This window comes from Dipteris shenzhenensis, chromosome 23, assembly GCF_047967505.1.
Source record: "Dipteris shenzhenensis isolate YYH24624 ecotype China chromosome 23, Dip_SZ_1.0, whole genome shotgun sequence".
NCBI lineage: Eukaryota > Viridiplantae > Streptophyta > Polypodiopsida > Gleicheniales > Dipteridaceae > Dipteris > Dipteris shenzhenensis.
The window spans coordinates 46,774,572-46,776,462 of NC_141618.1; positions in this window are offsets into that span (position 1 = coordinate 46,774,572).

Sequence of the window (1,891 nt, forward strand, 5' to 3'; positions counted from 1 at the left end):
ATAAACCATGGTGCCATACTTAGGATTTGTGCCATAAGGTCCACATATCTTAGGGTGAACACCTTCCCTTATAGGTATCATGTGTACTGCCACTTTTGGTGAAATTCCTTTTATCTCTTTGTATGACCATGCGAGGTAGTCATGGTATTCCATTAGGAGTGCTTTGAGTTTGGTTTCATCTTCTTGTTGAAGCTGTTTCCCAATCAAAACCAGTTTTTCTTCCTCCCCTTCAAGGGCGAGGTTTATTGTGCATGTTTTTGCTAGTCCCTCATAGATTGGAGTTTCTCCAATGCTATCAATTTCTTGAACTTCATATTCTCTTAGTGGTCTTGGCATTGCTATTGCCGCACTGCCACCTGCCACCACGTGTAATTCTTGAAGTATTTTGGCACTTCTTGAAGATTGGCCTCTGATGGTGTTGAACTAGCCTAACATGTGCCATGTGCACTGGTTGCCATAGTTGCATTTACCAATTTGTTAGGCTCTTCTTTGCTTTCTTTTTCTGAAGTCTCTTAATCAAGCTTCATTCACACATGTGGCTTACATTTCCGAAACTTCTTACATTGGGAACTGTGGGGTAACTTTTCCACTGGTAAGGTGTTTCGAAGTAATTGTTCATTTGCTGCGTATAGTCCTTCTAATCCCTCAGGGGACCATCAAGAGGTAGTGGTTCTGATTTTGAGGGAGCTAGCTTTGCAAGATACAATTCGACGATCCTTGTTTGGACTCATTTGAATTCATTGAAGTGTTCGGCCTTGACTTTTCTGTGATTTCCTCCTTCAGCTTTCTTGCAGGATCTTCTGCTGTATTCAACTTTGGAGGTTCAACATTTGGGAGCTCGACTGCCATTTTCAACATTTGGGAACTCGACTGCCATTAGGGTATGCAGAATGGCTCAATCATTATCAATGATTTGATCTTCAATTTCAGCATTCTCAGCCTCAGTTTCAAGGTCCCAAGGAAATTCTGAGTCATCATTGGTATGGGTACCTTTTTCAGGTTCATTATCCCACTCGAGGTTAGCCATAAAGAATGGCATCTCTAGATTGATTGGTTCTTCATGTGTGAGTGGAGGATCTACCTATAGCACCATAGCATCTATTTGTGAGAAGATGGGGTCTAATGAATGGTAGTAGTCCATGGTTGCCAATGTTTGTATCCAGTTATTGACATTGCTTTGTCAGTCACCTGCTATGGCATGCTGTTGTTGCAAGGGAGCTGATTTGCTTGAGATTGTCATGGAAGATGTGTCATCCAATGCTCTAGGCACAATTGGTTTTATAGCTCCTGTTCCCACATTCACCCTGACTACGGTGTCGCAATTCTGGATTGTCAGTCTATCAGTTCCCCAGTCATGGAGGACTGATGCTTCTCATAACCAAGGACATCCCAGTAAGATTTGATAGGATTTTTTGGTGAGATGCAAGATTGTGAATTAAAGGGAAAAGCGGACTCCTGCGATCTTTCTAGACATGCCATTTACTATTCCCAAGGGTTTAGCCCATGAATCATTGGCAAGGCGTATGTTGAAATTAGCCTTTTGAATTGGTGGGAGACCCCATTCTTCGTAGAGCTCCTTTGATAGGACATTTGCACCTACTCCACCATCCACTATGGCTTGGACTTCATTATATGCCTTGTGGATCAAAGGCATAGTAATGTTGCATATGTCATCTCTCTCACCCATCCGCATAGGGATATCTTCGATGCCGTTCATAAGTGGAGGGGGATTTGCGAGTTCAATCCATCCTTTGAAACTCTCCTAGAGATTGGGACAATTCCGTAGGAGGATTCCAATGGGAATTGACACAGGGCAACTCAGGATGCTAGAGAGTGCGGCTCCTTCAAGTTGACGTGGCGGTATATTATGTTGTGGAGTTTGTTGTTGAAA